This window comes from Amblyomma americanum, chromosome 6 (genome assembly GCF_052857255.1).
Source record: "Amblyomma americanum isolate KBUSLIRL-KWMA chromosome 6, ASM5285725v1, whole genome shotgun sequence".
NCBI lineage: Eukaryota > Metazoa > Arthropoda > Arachnida > Ixodida > Ixodidae > Amblyomma > Amblyomma americanum.
Genome location: NC_135502.1, coordinates 68,868,859 through 68,889,205, shown reverse-complemented (window position 1 = coordinate 68,889,205; position 20,347 = coordinate 68,868,859). Strand labels below are relative to the sequence as shown.

The following is a 20,347-nucleotide window of genomic DNA, read 5'->3' as shown; positions in this document are numbered from 1 at the left end:
AGGTGTGCCACAAACAACTGTCAGTGTAAAATAATAACCGATGTGTCGTATGCGTACTACACGCGGGATTATCTGGCAGCTCATTTACATTGTTTTCCTGTAATCACTTGGAGCTGTTTCACACGAGTATGGAGAAATAAACCAGTGTCGTTATTTATCCAGTTCACGCAATACCCAAGTAACCCACTTTGTCGAAACGGAAGTGTTTCGTCAAACACACTCTCTCTCTAGAGTTCTCTCTAGCCGCCGTGGTGGCTCAGTGGATATAGTGCTCGGCTGCTGACTCGAAAGGCGCGGGTTCCATCCCGGCCGCAGCGGTCAAATTTAAATGAAGGCGAAATTCTAGATGCCCGTGTACTGTGCGATGTCAATGCATGTTAAAGAACCCCAGTTGGTCGAAAGTTCCGGAGCCCTTCAGTACGGCGTCCCTCATAGCCTGAGTCGGTTTGGAACGTTAGACGCAATAAACCAACTAACCGAAAGAGTTTCTCACGAGTGTTTCATGCGGTCGAATGACCTGAGAAAATCCTCACGCTTGAATGCACGGTACAAATGAGGGGCTGATAGAGTAAACAAAGTTTTCGCTCCATATTAGCCCCCCCCCCCCCCCCCCGCACACACACACACACACTATCCGCACCTATACTAGACGAATCCCTAAAGAAAAGAAACCAGGGCATGCGAATAACGGGCGCAGAAATGCTATCCTGCGTGTTGCCGATCGCCCCAGATTTAAACAAGATTTCACAGCGCTGCCAGGCACACTACGCTGCGCTATGGCGGCAGAAGCGCGCAGCTCTCAACAAACTTCGGGAATTAACTTCGGGAACACGATTAAAATGAACCGAGACTTTCGAAAAGGTGCGACGGCGTGGAAGCCCGTCATTTGGAGCTCGAGGCACCGATCCCTTCATTACACGCTCGAAGTAAGCGCGGCACGATTAATCACATTACCATCTTTTCTTGCGCTCTGCGCATCTCTTCCTCTCCTAGCGTTTAATGGGCAGTTTCTAAATTAGCGTTATGCTCGACAAAGCAACAAATAATACGCAAAGCAACGTGTGCAAACATTTGTGGCAGGAGTTCTTGAAAGAAGCTGTACTAATGTTCATTCTTCAGCTTTTATGCGTGCGTGCGTGCGTGTGCGTCTGTGTTCAGTGAACTGCACATTCAAGCCTCTATGATCATTGTTCGAATTTTGTAGACGGACAACGGACAAGATAAACGCTGTCAGCACTTTGCGAAGTGCAAACAAAAATCTGTGATAAAAGCTGATTGATTTTTAAGAGACGTTGGCGCTCCTGCTCCGTTATTTTAAGTTCATCATTGCTTCAGATGCGTATGCTGCTTCCTCGAGAGTACTTCCTAGGGAGCTCAACAATGTAAGGAGAGCACGCTGCTCGTCCCGTCTAAACCTCTGAAAATTAATTAACTATGCCCAAAGTCTCGATCCTACCACCGTTGTTACTTTGCATTTTATTTTGTTCGCTGAATAAGCCCTTTATGCTTTAAAAAAACCTCCAAACCTTTTTTTTTTTTTGCCGTTAGTCCAGGAGATCGAGTAAAAGTGAAGGGTGTACCGTGTACCACGTAACTCTCACCCCGTCGTGATAGCGCCGACCCCATGCCCACATAGTCACGCCCACCAGAGTCACGTGACCAATAAAATCGCTCCCCGGCTCTCCTTGGTTGTGTTCCTGTTTATTTTCGATGAAGACATTCGATTGTGACGCTCCTTGACACCACAGAATGTCCCCTACATGCATTCACCTTTGTAATTACTGAGTTCACAGCACCCTTAACATTGCTACCACAATACTTCCCTAAAGACATTCAGACCATTTAACTTCTGAGCCGCCGCGGTTTCTCATTGGTTATGGCGCTCGGCTGCTGGCCCGAAAGACGCGGATTCGATCCCGGTCGCGGCGGTCGAATTTCGATGGAGGCCAAATTCTAGAGGCCCGTGTGCTGTGCGGTGTCAGTGCATGTTAAAGAACCCCAGATGGTCGAAATTTCCGGAGCCCTTCACTAAGGCGTCTCTCATAGCCTGAGTCGCTTTGGGACGTTAAACCCCCATAAACCATTTAACTTCTGCGCGGTACGGCACAGAAGTTCCTTTTGAAAGTGAATTCGTAGGATGGGGAGGGGCAACGACATCGCTAAGGCTTCAAACTGCATTTTGCTATGCCGTTCATCCAGTCTAACACCCAAGATAACAAACTCAACAGTATTATATAAGCACGGCTTCTAACTTTATAAGGCAGATGCTTTGTTCTCCGTTTGTTGAAATCAAGGTGCTGTACCTGATGTACGCGTGTTGCCACCAGAACGACATGGGTCGTTTCCTCACAGTGACCGCAACAGAAGGATCCCGACACAACACTTGTGAGTCGTGACCCTTCGAAAGTTGTCACCAAAGCTCCCAATGTTGCGTAATAGTCAGAATCTCAGATTACCCGATACCCCTCGAATACTGGTAGTTGCTTCAATGAAAGAGGCGGTAAATTAAAAGCGCTGAACAGTTAGTATACTCATTACTGATTACAATTCATTTCAGATGTCGTTAAAGAGGAATAAGCTACAAACATACGCTTAAGCAAGTATTGTTTTGTTTGATTCATTGGCAGCTTTTTTGCGAAGTCTAAATTAACGCCGCTGAATTTGTTTTTTTTTTCTGCAATTTTGTTCCACTTTTCTTTCTTCCTTTACGTTTTTTTTTTGCTTAATTCACTTTGTCGCGGAATATTAACCCTCCAGCGCTTATAATTCCCACCGCCGAGGCCTTAGGGCACTTCGATGCGAGAAGTGAACAACAAAACAACACGTTATTTCTCGTCCTGCTAGAAATTAAAGCAGGAAACTGCTTGTTGCCAGGGAGGGATCGCACAATCAGCGCACAGCAGCAGCAGTGCAGTTGGCGTTGCACGGACGTCAATCTAGTGCGCGAATTTCGCTCATTCCTACGCATATACGACGGGGAAATCAGGACGCGTCGCTCTTTTCTCGACTCGCCACGGCGGCCCGCGACTAGCGCGCGTCGCAGATTACGAATCGATCTCGCAAGCACGCGTTGTAATGGGCCATCGAATAGCGGCTGGCGTACTGCGAACGCTTGATGCTCGTCCGTCCGGAGCACTGATGAAGAGAACGCCGCCTCCCTCGGTCTCTGCTCCAGCGGGCACTTTGATCGGGGCGCCGCGGGTGTAAATAGTTAAGCGAAACGAAAGTGGAGTTTTCCGGTATGCGGTAGCCGACAGTGTCTGCGGATACTATGCGTCCTTACTTCGCCTGCGTGTGTCGAAAACTGGCTCTAGGAGTTTTTAGAATGTCGTCTCACGTCCATTAATTTGTTGAAGAAGAGATACCTGAAGCTTGTGGTAGGAAAATTCATTTGAGAAAAAAAAACCGGCAGAATTTTGCCCCAAATATGACCAGGTACCTTGTCGTTTTGTCATGACGAAAGTTTTTTTTTTTTCTGTAGTATTTGTCCGCAGTTAGGAACAGCACAATGTTACAGAAAATTCTGTTGCTATAACAAAAAAAAAATGCTTGTGATGTCAGTTTAAGAGACGCGTATAGCGCTACTGAGTTACCGCCGCCTGTCATTAAAACGAGCTGTGTGTTTTTTTTTTCTTCTGATTATGCTCGGGCAATGACACTAGCCGCGGAACGAGTACAAATGGTCAGAAGAATATAAATGCTTTAATGAATCTCGTCCAGGTTGCATTGAAATACACCACCGAAATGAACAAATCTGGTAAGTGCAGAAATTCTTTCAAAGAAAGGACAACCTCGACCACGTGCGTTTAAAGTCTTGGAGCCCAGCTCCCACTCATTTAAAGCTGCTTATAGAATTGAGCAGGCCACAGAATGAGAACAAAGCGAGCGTTGTTCGGAAGAGTTCTCGCGAGACGTCTAGGGAGGAATCCGGCGAGAAGTGAGAACAGGTATGAGTATCACAACCATTTGTATAGCATCTTGTTGACTCGGCAAACACGTAGCTAAACTACTGCTTGACCGCAATTCCACCAATGCTGAAGTTAACACAACGGGACATCGCTTTCGTCTGCGCCAACTCCCCGGCAAACTTCGCACCCAACAGGAGCGGACGAGGTATCCCAAGTTGCAAACAGCAGGAGACTCCAACACGACTTTCACAAATGGCTCCAGTAAATAAGCGCCATGACGTAGACGTCGAAGTGAGCCATCAGCGGTTTATTTTTCCTCACCCCACACGAGCGCTACTTCAGTTGCTTCGTGAAGACAAGACGTATATCGTGCACTTGTGCCAAGTTAAAACGAAGGCTGTTGCTTTAGTGAGCACGCTTCCGTAGTGCAATGCCACTCCAGGTCGAAAATTAAGCACGAGGTTTTCCTTGCTACTTACCGGTTAGTTTGACGGCTACGGCACCTTGCACGTAGGTACGACTTCGGGCCTTCAGCGACTGACTGACGCTAGTGACACGCGTTAGTAGCGAAGAAAACACACGCTCGTGCCGTTAATACGACACGAAGTCTCTGAAATCACGATGATACGGGCGTCGCGACATTGTTTACATCGACAGCCCACGGCGCGGGCGTCGTCCTGCATCGTTGGGAGCTTGTTGAATGGGAGCGGGCGAGCGCGCGCGGCGCGGGTCGCCGGCGCGAAGGGAGAAGAGGCGCCGGAGTCGGCGACTCACCTGCGCTGCGTGGTGCTGCCGGTCGCGGCGGATCCCAGCCGCACGCTGCCTCGCGCCGCACCTTGGGCCGGCCGCCGTAGCTGCCGCCGCCGACGCCGACGCCGCTGTGGGGTCACGTGCCCCCTCCCCCCTCTCCGCCCCCCTGCTTTCTCCTCCTCCTCACCTCTCTTCCCCGCGAGCCTTCTTTTCCTCGGGGGCCCTCGGCTTCCCTCTGATGAAACGGAGCATGCGCTCTTACCGCGGGACCACTGTATACGGAAGAGCAAGGCACGGCCGTTGAGTCTCCCATTTTGGTTCTCCGAAACGGCGCGCTCTGCTTGTTTCAGGGGGATTTTTCATCTGTTGGCATAGTCGTGGTCGGTAGCGCTTCAGTCACGTATTCCGCATGCTTTAATTAACACACCAGAACACGAAGTCTGCGTGATGAAGAGAAACAAGAGGCGGATTTTAGGCGTTTGAGACAACGGTGATAATGATGAACTTTAATGGCGCATGGGTAGCTTTAGCCTCAAGAGCGCCACGGCATGAGTACCATGGCATATAGTATTCTTCATGTTCACAAGATTTTTTAAGCATTTTACCCCAGAGAAGCCCCGTGCCAGGCCAAGTGAAAGCTTGTGTCCATTCTATTAACGGCACTGGGGATCGCACTTCGCACCTCCCGCAGGCGAATGCTAGAGCCGCTAGACCACCGCTGTGGTACGTGTGAGACAATATATGAAGAAGTTAGTTTATCTTGTGGAGCAGAGCAAATGAAAAGTTTACCACTGCGCGAATTTCACCTGGAATCCTAGTCGCTGCTCAGCTATCAGTGCACGGGTCACGTTCAGAGATTTTTAATAAAACTATGCAGCTGAGCTATATCGGTAATACAGGCAAACTGAGCACTTCATGCATAACGTCATGCAGTAGCAACGGCTAATTGCACGTCATTTAGGTTGAAAAGATTTCATAAAGAAGGGTAAATGTGTTTTCTACGAATCCACCGGTTTGTCAGCTTCGCAGTGCACTTGAAAAACAAAAAAAAAGAAGTCCCCGAGAAAGATAGAGAAAAAGAACAAAGGAAAGGCGGGGAGGTCACGCAGGCAATACCCGGCTCGATTCCCTACACGCGTGGAGTTCAGCCCAAACTACAGGGTGTGTCCACGTCCCCTGTCTTTTTTTTTGCACGCAGAGTAAAAAAATATAATAAAAAACGATTCACTAATTCAATTCATCAGTTATGATAAACAGCTGAGAGAGAAAGCTACGAGAAGCTTGACTAGCTCTCAAACCAAGGTACACAACAGGTATACATGTATACGTGGATGCATAGAGTACATCGTGTGCGCCTTCGTATAGTCGGATGGCTCGAGTCTCACCCACTAATTCTACAGTGCCGTAGTCATTCCAGCCAGGGAGGCCGCAATTAAGCTGCAAATTTCACATATTACAACCTCTACTCGGCTTCGAAATGCCTTCAAGCAGCTGTTCATTACATTACTCAGCAGAGAGCTAAAAAAAGGGTTTTATTCTGTCATTCCAAAGATGTCCTGGTTTTCTTGAAACTGCTTTTACAGAATTGAGATCACAAACAATTGGTTCCGGAGATCAGGCTTATAGGAAATGACGCGCTTGCATAAGTTCATGACATCAGTGTTTCAGTGACTGCTAGACCACAGTGGCATTGTCTGTGATGACCTTGCTGGCAATAGAGATCGATAAGCCCATCAGAGTGCGCAAAATATCCCGCATTATACTTACAAGAGACGACGCTGTAGCTTCCTGTGCTCGCCAACAACGGTACTGTCTACTCATAGAGTATTTCGGAAAACTCTGGACGCCAGGTGTGCAACCTCGACCTCTTGCCGCGAAAACCCCTGAAATCTGAGTTTCGGCAAAGAAGTGCAAATCTGCAGCTGGTAGTTTAAGTTGAAGGGTTGCACGCCTTGGTTTTTATCAGACATCACCGGCTGTGTTGAGCATACGTTTTAACAAAACGTACTTCTTGGCTAGCTCCCTAAAGAAATGCACAAACACAATTAGGCACATAGAAGTGTTCCCGAAGTTTTACAAAGTAGCATAAACGCTTATCTCAATATTTAGATTCAAAAGTTGCCTTTCCCAAGCTAGTAAACAAGTTGGGCTTTCGAGTAATAGTCGTTTCTTTAGGAATAATCCGGCATACAACGTTCGAGTAAGCAGGAAGTACAAGCACACAAATAAAGATAAAACTCGTCTATCTGTAATTTTTTTTATGCTGGCTTCGTAACACCGGACTTCGTGTTCCATTACAGACGTTTTTTCTTTCCCTCAAATATCGGCTGCAGTCGTTTAATAATAAAAATATGGCATCTAAAACATCCTCTGTACGGGATTGAGTCTTTTAAATAAGGCCTTCGCTTCTTGTCTGCATCAATGAGAAGTTTCTTTGCTGCGTGAGAACTGAGTTGTGCGTTCGAGTGAGCTTCTTCCAGTGTTGCTTTTCAGCCAACTTGCACCTTTTCAACTGATAACAGATAAAAAAATGGGTATCGGTATGGAAATTCTCACTATTAGATTTACATTCAAAAGTTGCATGAATGGATTTACTAGACGCAACACTCATAGTTTGCAAGTCCTTTCAAAGAAACTGTGTTATTCCACGTTGCTGCACGCCCTGAGGATGGCACAAAACGCGGGACGAGAGTCAGAACGGACCCACATGAGCGCTGACTAGCAAATTTATTGCGTTGCTGCATTAAATATCTGTGAAGAACGTACACTCAGAAAAAAAAAACCTTTAGGGGCGAACAATTGAATTCGTGCACAGGAAAGCGATCTAATTTTTCTTCCCTTTGCCAGTCTATTCCAGTCCTGATTCTATTCCAGTACTGTCTTAATTTCAATTCTGATTCCATTGCCTTTCACCCACAGATCTATTCCAATTCTGTTCTATTGCAATTCTGATCCTATTTTTATACCATTTCTATTTTAATCTCCTCTTTTATTCACTTTTACTGAGTCATTCCTAGTCCGACATCTACCTCCTCTTCCCTAAATGTAGAGAGGAGGATTTCCCTCTCTCCACTTGCCACCTGTCAATCGCGGCAGGTGGAGGCTTCACACAGAAGTCGACGCCAGACAGTTTTCGCATTCATGCCCCCCCCCCCCCCCCCCCCCCGTGCTATTGCATTAATGAAAACATAAACAATGAGATCAATGTTTTCTTCAATTTTTGCACAAGTTTGCATCGTATTTTCCGTCTGTGTTTACAGGAAATGGCACTGGTGTCCCTGCTTTGCAAAAGCGACGGCATGTACTCTGTAATGCAGGCAATAGTTAATATAGAAGAAGTTACTGACGCTATCCGTCGTCAACCATCTAAAACGTTCTGTGGCGCTGATGGCACCGCTCCTTTCGTCGTTAATTATTATTGCGATGTCCCGGCCTCACTTGTACTGTAAATATTTAGGTTGTCTCTTAAGACGTCAACTTTTTTCGCCGCTTGGAAAGAAGATATTGCAGTACCAGTTTTTAAGGCCGGAGCGCCCACTGCTCCCGGCAATTAAACCCCTATCACCTTTCTGTCTTCCTTTGCTAAGGCGTTTTAGGTAGTCATTCACTGCAGTCATTCAGGGTAGTCATTCACGGTAGTCATTCAAAGCCACCTGCACGAATATCAGCATGGCTTTCGAAGAGGTAGTTCGTTGAAAGTAAACATGTGTTTTTTTTTAAGTAGTGTTGCTCCTGCAGTCTCCTGCCGAGAGCAGGTGGACGCTGTTTATTTTAATTGCAGCGAAGATTGTGAGATAGCAGACCACTGCATCCTTGGAAAACTGTTGGACTACGGTGTTTGTAAGTCCTATTGCAGATGGCTTGGTAGCTACTTACAAGGAAGACAAAATCGCGTGATCAACGATAGACAAAAGTCTCATTCGTTTAGTGCGCCATCTGGGGTTCCTCGGGTGTCCAACTTGGGGCCTCTGCTATGCGATCTCTTTATAAATTACTTTTACGAAGTTATTGCTGACTTTCAGGTGTGCCAATACGCTGACGACCTAAATATATTCGACATAAATCGATCCTCTCGTTACTGTAGCTTAATACAAGAGAATATGAACTTTGTGCACAGGTAGTGTTTGTCAAATAAATTGATCTTGAACGCAAAAAAAAAACAGTGATGATATCGTTTGCGCGCAGGACCTACGCCATTGAGTTTTCTTACGCCATCAACAATCAGGCCATTACGATGGTGTCTGTAGTTCGCGATTTGGATGTCCACTCAGATGCAAAGTTGCGTTTTTCACCTCACAGTATTCTTGAGGTCAAGAGCAGAAGCGCGTGCTCGGCGTGATGACCCGTGTATGCAGGGCCGTACGCAGTAAGTACTGCATGCCGTGTTTCCCAGTACCGGAGCCTGTACTGCAGCACCTCTTCGCACAGACTGAAAAATGTGCGGAAAATGTGTGTGAGGAATGCCATGGGTCGTGTGGTCTGCTTACCTGCTCCCCGAGACGATTACAGGGCTGCCCTGGACGTCCTGGGAGTAATAGACTTGGAGACCAGACAGCAGTCGCGGGACCTTCTCTTCCTTTTAAAGTGTTTACATCGACACATCGACTGCATGCATCTAGCATCTTTGACCAAGCTTCGGGTGCCTGCATGGCCCGAGCGGCAAAGCCGCGTCTTTGACATGTCACCGTTCAAAGCAAGCCGAACTGTAGGACTGATTTCTACGTATCACGCCATGGCACCATATGGTCCTGATATATTTGATCAGGATTTGAAATCTTTCAAGCAAAACCTGGGGCGCTTATCGGGGCTATAACGTGTTTAATTGTTAACTACTTCTATAATTCGTTCTCATTGTCATCGTCTTCACCATTTTAATTGATTTTTGTTACTCTTTTTTGTTTTATAATTGCTCTTTTCTCTTTCACTGCTCTGAGTGCACCAGTGTAAAAGGCCCATGGCTGTTAATTGGCATAGAGCAATGAATAAATAAGTAAATAAATAAAGCCGGCAGAGGCAAGGCTGCTTACGCGTGAGAAGGCTTAAGCCCGCCCGCTCACTTTGTGAAAGCAGTCGCCGTGCGCTGCCCCATGATGTAACCCGGCGCCACGCAGCTCGCAATACTAGACGTTTTTAGCATACCGGAGACGTACTAGCGGAGACGTATACCGGTTTACCGGACACCACTCGCGCATGCGCAGAGGCATTGTTGGGTTGAGGGGGAGCCATTGCGCATGCGTAGCCGGCGTCCGGTAAAGCGGTATACGTCTCCGGTAGTACGTCTCCGGTATGCTAAAAACGCCTACTACCTCTGCGTGGCTCTACGCAGCCGCCACCGCGACGACGCCTGACCCCTTCTGATTTGCACGCTGATTCGCCTTAAGGACATGACGCGATATTTAATGGGCTAATGCCCACATATGCAGAATTTGTCTTTTTCTACTGAATATTCATAGATACCTTGGAGTCCTCATACAACTCCTGGCGCAGTGGTGCAGTGCTTAATTGGGGCGTCACTGCCCTAAGGTGGCAGGCGCTGCCAATGGTGAAATTTGTGCGCTCCAGCTTGCTTCCCCAAGCTACCTCGCGCGACGAATGAGTAATTTAACCGCCACCTGAAAGGTTGGATGTGGACGCAATCTTTTATGGATGCGCGCGCACACACCCACACATGCACGCACAGAGAGAGAAGGGGGGAGGAAGAGAAAGATTTTCGCTTAATGGGCCAAATAGAGCTTACACCTTAAAATAAATAAATAAAAGCAAGAGACATCAAAGCACCTAATCATTTCCAGACGTTGCTGTGCCGGAAAGCGCTGATGGCATGAAAACTGGTTTCAGTTCACCTGGAATCTATACTCGAGCGCACACAAGGACATCATGACCTCATGGGATCAAATTCACGGACTCATGTCTCCGCGTATGACAAGTAATAGCGAGGGAGCAAACGTACGCTTTCGTAGGCAGCATTCCCTTCTTGTTTCCCTCTAAACTCTAATGAAAAGCCAAAATGCAGCCAATGGATCACACATGGCAGTAAATAAACTATCGGAATGAAATCATTGCAATTCAGTTACTTTCTTCAGTAATTTGTAATTTAATGAATTATTTTGCTGGTTTAGTAATGTAATTGAAGTAAACTGGGACAATGACTTCGCAGACAGAGTGGTTAATTAATTGCCAAATTACCTTTGCGACAAAGGCACCACCACTTCGCGTCGTCAAAGCTTCGGTCACTCGTTTACCGGTTCGGGCGCCTAGAAAGTAGGAACGACGCGATATAAAGCCTGAACCCCCAGGACAGTGAAGTTGCACACGCGCACGAGTGGCGATGTGCGCGCAGGTTTTATCCGCCACATAGGAGGAGGAGGAGGAGGAGGAGGAGGAGGAGGAGGAGGAGGAGGAGGAGGAGGAGGAGGAGGAGGAGGAGGAGGAGGAGGAGGAGGAGGAGGAGGAGGAGGAGGAGGAGGAGGACTGTAATGAAACAGGAACCACCTAGGTGGTTTGTAAAGGGAAAGCTATACCGTCGTATACGCACAGACACGCTCCAATACGTGGCATTACGATTTTTTATTGTTAACCAAAGCTGAAAAGGCTGTTCATCGTATACAATAAAGAGTTGCTCTAAATTTAGGGCAGCGAAGCAGCCTTCTCTGCAAAGCCAGTGCCATTATTTCTCAAAAGAGAGGCAAATTTTTCCGCTGCCACTTTGAAGCTGAGCGGATTCTGCGCTACAGCGAATTAATAAATACGAAAGGCTCGTACGAACTGTGACCAGTGTTCTTTGAATGCGTGAAGAGAAACAAATATTGGAGTTACATAGCTTTCCGGAAGATTCTGAACTTTAATGTCGTTACTTTTGCAAGCAGCAATTAGACTAAGATACGAGTTAAGAACATAGCATGCGGCGACAATGACCCGTGGTCCGCATGGTCCTGTATTAGTGCGCTTACCAACCTCAGCAGTAAACAAAAGCAAAGTTTTAATGTTTTCATTCTGTTAAACCAGTCAAAGTGATAAAGTTACTCCGTTTTCTATTCAGTCTTGCGATTAACGTTCTGTCTATATTACGAAAAAAGCCTCAATGGCCGACCATTTTACTGTCGTGCACTATTTTCACGTGACGGTCATAAATGTGGACGGAGATTTTGTGTAGACTTAAGCGGCTTCCGATGATTGTAATGATATTTCCTTGCGTTTTTGCGTTTCTTTAAAGCAATTAGTAACCTAAATTAACTACTTTGTAAAGTTTTTTTGCCACGTATTCAATGAATGCACCCTAGAGAGGAGGAAGGAGAACAAATAAATAGCAAATTACTGTTTCTACAAGGTAGCTGCCTCTCGTCCTAGCAAATGCTCGTATTACTGGCTTCGGACAACACAGCCAGAGAACGCGCCAACTTGGCTATCTGCGCGCGCTAGTTATTGTCATTATTTCGGCGGCCACAAACAAGACCGGCAGTAAACAGGTCCCGGGGCGGTCAACGCACCCGGGCAGCACTACGTTTTCCCCGAACAGTTATCGTTGTGCCGACGCGCCGCAGTCAAAGCCCTGTCTGCCACCGACCCCATAGTGTTACATACTTCATGTCCCGCAGACGACACAAGCGAACCTCCGCGCACACGGCACGTACATACAAGCGACGGCTCTTCCCCACACCGCACCCTCACCGACCTGCGTGACTCTCTCGCTCTGCGGGGTGGGGAACCCCCGAAGGGACAGAAATGAGGAGAGCGCATCAGCTGATCGCGCGCCACTGGCCCGGCCGCATATGCCAGCGTGTGTGCCGACTGGGCTGCAGCGATCGATGCGGGCACGCCGCCGAGCATCGCTGCCACGCGCAAACCTCGACCGCCGCCTTTTCCTTCGCACGACGCACGTGATTTCTGGTCTGGCCGTGGTTTTGTGACCGCTCACCAGAGGTCGTTAGCGAACACGCGGACTCCTGAACGCTCCACTCTTTTCTGCTTTTATCCCCCCCCCCCCCCCCCCCCCACACACACACACACTCGTTCTTGACGTCTGATATTTTTGCTGCGAGCGCGGCAGCGAGTCCCGAAGATTAACACTTGTCATACTGTGTTGGCAGTGTTGCATTTTGATCGATGGTTCGGCCCAGAGGGGAGAAAACGAGAGGAATGACCTCGGCGGCTTTCCTCTAAGCGCGATCGCTCTGTGAATGAGAAACTGAAGAAATATAAATTGCCGACAAGTGGCATATGTGCGAGGACCAAAACGTATGTCGGCTGCCTTGCATTTCAGAGCGTAACTGTTAGTTACTGGTAGCGACGGGGATGAATCCGAGGGTGCCCTCGAGACCGTTCTCGAACTCAACCGCGCTAAATGTGGCTTTTCCTCAGTAACCCCAAAGTTGCAAGAAAGCCCGCTTGCGGATGATTCCCTGACTAAATTAGCGGCCGTGACAGGTAAGTGCGGTTTATTTTTGAGGCTTGAACATGGCCGCTTTCTACATCATCACACCGGATATTGCCGATACTTAATCACATACTGAATCGTCCGGTATGTGCACCCTGCGCAAATGCGTGGAATAGAAAAAATTGTCGACCTTCAATGTCATACGTAGAATACGCTACACCGAAAACTGTGCCAATCCGAGTGAAAGAAGAAAGGAAGAAGAGGTGCCGTAGTGGAGGGCTTCGAAATTATTCCGGAGCCCTCCACTACGGCACCTCTTCTTCCTTTCTTCTTTCACTCCCTCCTTTATCCCTTCCCTTACGGCGCGGTTCAGGTGTCCAACGATATATGAGACAGATACTGCGCCATTTCCTTTCCCCCAAAAACCAATTATTATTATTATTTATCCTTTTCAACGCTCGCTCCTCAGGAGGCATCCGTCGCATATTCTAGGAAGGACCATAGATGCTGCCATCCACACTCTTCTCTTTGAATCTGTCTCGGCAAGGGTTTTAGGACGCCGATCCTCTACTTTTCTTTGCGAGCCTTAGAGACTCGTGCAGAGGGCAAAAGACTTGTCTAAAACACGTTCTGGGCGTGTTTTGGGGTGAACATCGAGGGAAAACTGACAGATGAGGTTCAAGTAAGCGCAGACTTGCCGAAAGAAGGCGGACGCATACTGCTAGAAAAGCTTACAATATATACAGGATGTCTCGCGACCCCCAGCGTTACGGAACCATAGATGAATTCTAACATTACGTCATTTCCTGACAGAGAACGTTGAAGACTCGAAAAATTATCGACCTATTATCCTACTGTTCGTTGCTTACGAGGTATTTACTAATATGATCTCTAACAGAATCAGGGCAACCTTTCACTAAGTAGTTGGCCTCATCGAGCTCCTCAGCACCCCTGTCATTGCTGGGACCCTCTCTGCGGCTCCTTCTTGTCCGCCCCCTCCCCAGCCCTCGGTGCCTCCTTTAGGTGTCAGCATTGCCCCGCAACTCTCTGCTCAGGAGAGAAACGAGCTCCTGGCTCTGCTCGGTGAGTTCCACGACTGCTTTTCTACGTCAGCCGGGGTTCGCCAGACGCCAATAGCAAAGCACAGAACAATTACCGACGACGATGTCCATCCTGTTCGTCTGTCACCTTATCGGGTTTCGTTAAAAGAACGTGAAACGATGCAACATCAAGTGCGCGAAATGTTGGCCGATGACATTATCCAACCATCTCACAGCCCTTGGGCTGCTCCGGTGGCGCTGGTGAAGAAAAAAAGACGGCACCCTTCGCTTTTGTGTTGACTACCGGCGCCTCAACAGAGTCATGAAGAAAGACGTATATCCACTTCCGCGCATCGATGACGCGCTTGACCGCCTGCGCCATGCCCGTTACTATTCATCCATCGACCTTAAAAGTGGATATTGGCAGATAGAAGTCGATGAGCGCGACAGAGAAAACACGGCTTTCATCACCCCGGATGGACTGTATGAGTTCAAGGTGATGCCCTTCGGTCTCTGTACTGCTCTAGCGACCTTCCAGCGCGTTATGGACACCGTGCTCACCGGCCTCAAATGGCAAACATGCCTTGTCTACCTTGATGATGTCGTCATTTTTTCCAGCACGTTTCAAGAACATCTTGTTCGCTTAAAAGCAGTCCTGCACGCTATCAGAAACGCCGGCCTCACCCTCAAACCTACGAAGTGTCAGTTTGCCTATGACGAACTGAAATTTCTGGGTCACGTCGTCAGTCATGAGGCTGTCCGTCCCGATCCCGATAAAACAGTCGACGTTGCTTCCTTCCCGACACCATTTAACAAAAACACCGTGCGGAGGTTCCTGGGCATCTGCGCTTACTACAGACGATTTGTTCCTAACCTTTCGGTTATCGCCGCGCTGCTTACCCGCCTCACGAAGGAGTCTGTACCATTCCGGTGGTCTAGTGAAGAGCAGCTTGCATTTGACCATCTGAAACGACTCCTGCAGGCTTCGCTCGCAGCACGTGTCCTAACTCTTCGCGCTCTACACATGTTTTTCAACCTTAATTTTCCCTCTCTACGCATCGGGACGATGCGCCTTTCAGGTGGGGAGAAGTGTCGTGTGTGTTATTATTATTCCCTCATTTTGCACTTAACGTCATCTTCAACCAGCTGGGTGCCGATCGACGGTGAAGAGGTAGAAGATCGGCAGGACTCGCTCGTAGGCCCGGCCGCGACCGCTTGGCCTGTCTCTGGCGCCTGCTACTGTGGTCCTGCTACCCCCATCGTGCCTTCGACCCGCGTCGTCTGAACGACCCGTGACAATATGTCTAAATAATACGTAATTCTAGCGTTTTCTTCCTACGCACTCACGTGAGCCTGGAAAAGTCCCGAGTTTTTGTCAATTGCACTTTTGGTGGATATTTACTACATCACAGGAACCCGCGGGAAAAAACAATAAATCAAGAAAAACAAACAAGAAGATCGTCAGTTTGGCGAATTGATGATGGTCAAGCGGGATACTGAAAACAGTGCAACCGAACATATGCTTATCTGTAACAAAGGAACACTGGGCACATAACGAGCTTGGTGCCCATGCCATGGTTTTTTTTTTTTCATACGCGTGTATTCGGTTGGAGTGCCTCTGCAATTCTGCTAGCCCTTCATGTACCTGTCCAACAAATACGAGAACTAAGCGAAGCATATGAGGTTGCGGCCGAACGCAAGGGGAAAAATATAGCAGTAAACAGTGAAGAGGTATACACCAAGGCTTGTAGCATCTCGCTTCCCGTATCCTATTTTTCAACCTCGACGTGACATGTGGCGAAACACATGCCGCGGTAGCCATTCATGCAAACCGCGCTCCTCGAACCACGATAAACTTGCAGCAAAATACGAGAAGCTTGAGATGAAAAAAAAAATTCAAATTTTACAGAGCACAAAAAAAACTGAAAAAAGAGAAGCAACCAAAACTTGGAGGAGAACCACGCATTTTCATTTTCGTTTCTCGAGGCAAGGCCCATTTGGACATGAATCTTTCAAGAAAGCGGCGGCGGACGCTCCTTCGTCTCTCGCTTTGCTTTCCAGACCCTCGTTCCTGCTCTACACGCGATTGGAGCCCACTTCTCAGTATTAAACAAAAAAGTGAGAAAAAGTAGGAAGCGCATTCACAAACACAAAAACCAAGAAAAGATAGAAACAGACGAAGAAAGAAAATAGGAGAACTACGCAGGCACATTTTCTTCAGACCATCTTCGGGTACCTGGCCTAGCGGGAGGCACCTGCCAAGGTGAGCAGCGGCGCTCGAGTACCGTTAAGAACGCTGCAGCGCACTTCGTCGCCTTCCCGCAATGTCGTCGTCTTCCTTCCTCTTGTGGGACGAGCGCTGCCCTCGGTGTCTTTGCGGTCTCCCCCCACGCGCGCTCATCGCCGATGCGGTGGCGGCGTCCATCCATATATCCGGCGTTCTTTCGACAGCCCCGACGGCGGCAGTCAGAGGAAACGGACGTTGGTTTTCCAGCCTGCGCGTCTCACGCACCCAGCACGGATTCGCTTCAATTTCATTGCTCACCATATATCACGCCCAGCACCAGCCTGTATACCTCTTTCCTGTCCCCTCTCTCAGGCGCGTCGACAGCGCGCGTGCTTTGCACTGCCCCCCTCTCCTTTCTTTCCCCGCGTCTGGCTTTGGTTCTCTCGTCCTGAATACGTTTTGCGGGCAAGCGCGCGCGCGCGCTCCGCCGCCACACACAGAGCAGCGGAGCGAAATGCACGCCGCCACCAGCCGTCGACCGGCTCTCGCCACGCGACGGTCAGCAGGAACGCTTTTCCCCATTTTTTCTCCCTCTAACCCCCTTTTCTACGTATCCCTAAACTTCGCTTCTGCTGGACGAAGTATACGGGAAGAATGGGGAAAACAGAAAAAAAAAACGAAGCATGCGCCACGGAGCGGCGCATTTCGAAGCCGGCCCAGCTTTGATATCGGCGTCCGCACGCAAAGTGGTCCTCCAAAGCGCATTGCATGGCCGCCGAGGCAGCTCGGTCGGTTTCGAGCATTCAGCTGGTGCGCTTCCCGTCTTTTTCTTTTTGTTTTTCAACCGTCTCGCTTTTGAGGGTCTTTGTTTTCGAGCTTCGCCTCCGAATCCTGGTCGCGGGTAGGCGCGCTTGCCTCAATATATTCGGGAAAACTCGGACAATTGATGAGTGGTGCGCGCTCTAGCTCGCGGCTCGCGAGACGCTGTTTTCTTTCGTGCCACGCGCGAATGCAAAACCGGCGGCTCGCTGAATTGTCTCCGCTTCTTTCTTTGCTGTTCCTGTTGCATCGAGAGGGCTATCCGTCAATGAGATGCGTCCGCCTGGGCGATGCAACTCCGCTGCGCCACCGGCGAGCTGCTCATGCAGTAGTTTAAAAACGTTTCAGTGCGAGGGACTGCGAGCTACTCTTCAAGATCTTCGCTTGTGTTGTTTCGCGTGTGGTGTGGGGGAATGATTTGTTGCTAGGGCGATTCCTTCTCCCTGATACGTTAGTGTCATGTAGAGCAGTGGGAATGCAGTGCAACGCAGTTCACATTGCAGTGTTAGTGCACAGATGTGCGAAGCAATTTAATGCATTGTAGATGAATGCAGCGCACTGAAGTGCGGTGCAAGGTGGCGCAGTATGAAGCATTATATTGTAGTAGGCTGCACAGCATTGCTCGGCATAGGTGTGTGGTGTTAGGCCATGCTACACAGTGATGATTGGTGTAAATACTGCATTACACTCCACAGCTGCATGATGTGGTGCTCTCGATGGTTATGCAGCGTAATGCAGTACTCGTAGCCTAGTGGGCAGGGATGCTTTGGGATCTAACTGAGCCAAAGAGCTGTGCAGCGCAGTCTAATCTAATCGCACGTAGTGCACTGAGCATGCAGTCAGGAAGAAATAGAAGGCGTTAAATGCGTGAAGTTTTCAAAAACATTCCTAATTTCTTGGCGCCAGCTCAAGTTTCCACTTCAGTATCAAGAAACTGTGAGGCAACATTAGTACTCCAGACGTCTTTGAAGAACCTGTACTCTTGTCAGATGTTCCTTAGAACTTTTCTCTACTGAATTAACACTGCGTTATGTGCCCTGGTGTAGGCTTAAATCTGGAAGCGCTTATGTTTCGCAGTTATGTATCGTAACTACCACAAGAGGTGCTTACTTAGAGTCGCAGAAGACAATGTGCTGAGAAGAGAGCCTCGTCAGCGACAAACGGAATCTAGGGGAGTGCCGACTGTTACTCAGTCAACGTCAGCATTGGATGGCGAACTTACGCATCACAGTATGCAAGCAGCCCACCGGGAATCTGAACGCTTCGTTTTCTCTCACGACGTAAGAAATACCGGTATGAACGTCTGTCTGTTTTGCACGCGCTGTTGATCTCCACGGAGGATTTCTCATGCCGCAAATGTACGGCTTTTCCCTCCGCCTCCTTCCACTTCTCTGTGGAAAATAAAGCTTGTATGTATGTATGTATGTATGTATGTATGTATGTATGTATGTATGTATGTATGTATGTATGTATGTATGTATGTATGTATGTATGTATGTATGTATGTATGTATGTATGTATGTATGTATGTATGTATGTATGTATGTATGTGTGTGTGTGTGTGTGTGTGTGTGTGTGTGTGTGTGTGTGTGTGTGTGTGTGTGTGTGTGTGTGTGTGTGTGTGTGTGTGTGTGTGTGTGTGTGTGTGTGTGTGTGTGTGTGTGTGTGTGTGTATGTATGTATGTATGTGTGTGTGTGTGTGTGCGTGCGTGCGTGCGTGCGTGCGTGCGTGCGTGCGTGTATGTATGTATGTATGTATGTATGTATGTATGTATGTATGTATGTATGTATGTATGTATGTATGTATGTATGTATGTATGTATGTATGTATGTATGTATGTATGTATGTATGTATGTATGTATGTAATGAATTGAATGTGGCACCAAAACATTTATACTGCCAACCGCCCTAACAACAACAGTGCCTCTAAAGAGACGGCGGTCGTGCTTTCATGCTCCCTCAGCGCTTCACAGCCCCGTTTAGCCTGTGTATAGATTCTAACTCTAGATAGAAGAAGCCGTCCTCTCTACAGGAGGACGGCCGGCGAGTACACAATTGGACGCGGCGTAGTAAACGATGAGCTCGGGAGAAAGCACAAGTTATGGATATATGCATTCGGTACGCGTCCCTTGACGCTCCGCTGAGCACCCGTGGCCTCCCAGCATCGACAAGGTGGCGCTGCAAAGCCGAGGTCTCTGCCTGTTCTCTGTTTGCGAGGAGTTCCACTTCGCTCGAAAGCCGACGCGCGCTGCGTGCACCTTCGGGGGTGCGTTTCCGCGCCGATGTGTTGCGATGCGCGCCGCTATGTGTTCTTCCCACTCCCGCTTCGCTCCCTCTCTCCCCATTCGCTCCCTGCGTTTTCTGAGATCCTAAAAGGAAGGCAAATAATGCGAGAGTGGAGAGATGTTGTTGTTGTTGTTGTTGTTACCCTCATAGAGAGATGGAGGAGGAAACGGATGAGCGGATCTCTTCTTCCTCTTTGTCTCCTCTCGCTTGTTAGATCGCTTGTTTTGTTTTTTTTCCGCTCTCCGCCTCCGTCGTTCAAGCTCCGATTTCGCGGACATCAGAGAAACAAAAGCGTGTTGTAGCGTGGAAAAAGAAAACAAAAAAATGAACAGGACTATTGTGGATGCTCTGAGGTGAAGCCGAAACAAACAGTGAGCACCGCGACGACAAACACTCGTCGTTTCCACGCTTGAACGGCGTGTCTTCCCCCCCCCCCCCCCCAGCCCCTGCCTCCCGCCTTCTTTTCACCCAACCTCCCTCGCCGTCGATTCCGCGCTCGTTTCAATTTAAAAACAGCCGTTTTGTTTGATTCCCCGAGGCGCGTGCTCAGAAAACGAGACCTAAAGTCTGTCGAATTGTTCGACGTTTAGTCGCTCTCGACTTCTGCTTGTTTTCTCGTTCCGCATTGCGGGCGGGAACGCACGACTCTATTTTCCGGCCCCTTAACATGGGTTCAAGTAATGGCGACCACGACGCCAGCGACGCGCGAACACAATGCCACGCGGACATTGCAAACAAATGAAGAAGAAATGAAGGAAAAAAAATCGCCGCTGAAAAAAAACAAACCAGCAGGCATTTTCGACGGCCTGTAATGCTACTTTTCATAACAGCCACGATCTCTCACTCTTCTTCTCTTTCCTCCCCCTTCTGTCTCTCTCCTATGAAGACGCAGACATCGCCTACGCTTGGTTTACGGAAAAGGAAACAAAGCTCGCTTCGCCA

General features: G+C 48.4%; 1 protein-coding gene across 2 annotated transcripts in view; it reads right to left on the bottom strand.

Moving 5' to 3' along the window:
* The window catches only part of LOC144094761 (uncharacterized), a 440,689-nt gene that overhangs the window by 326,627 nt on the left and 93,715 nt on the right, over positions 1-20,347 (bottom strand). The window contains exon 1 of one of the 2 annotated variants that reach the window (XM_077628669.1): positions 4,683-4,720. The exons of the other annotated variant lie outside the window; for it this stretch is intronic. The gene's annotated coding sequence lies outside the window, so the exon portion shown is untranslated. Of the gene's footprint in view, positions 1-4,682; positions 4,721-20,347 lie in introns of those variants that run through there. 2 annotated transcript variants of the gene reach the window in all.